Raw genomic sequence first — 239 nt, 5'->3', positions numbered from 1 at the left:
AGGGAGAGCCATGCCCCTCTCCTCTCCCGGACTGTGGATGGGCAGAGAGCAGGGCAGAGGGAGCTGAAGGAAGGGGGAGTTTCTGTTTGGGGCCAGGAAGTAATTTCCATGCAAATGAGATGCAAACTCCTTAATGAGTTTGCAATTAGGAACCTGAGGCTGTCTTGCCCGGCCATGCCTGCGAATTTTAGTAATGGGCCCGCGTGGGGGATGGGCGGCCCGCCGGCCCGCCCCCACAC

This window comes from Myotis davidii, unplaced genomic scaffold (genome assembly GCF_000327345.1).
Source record: "Myotis davidii unplaced genomic scaffold, ASM32734v1 scaffold167, whole genome shotgun sequence".
In the NCBI taxonomy this organism is placed as follows: domain Eukaryota; kingdom Metazoa; phylum Chordata; class Mammalia; order Chiroptera; family Vespertilionidae; genus Myotis; species Myotis davidii.
Note: the sequence above shows the minus strand (reverse complement) of the source record.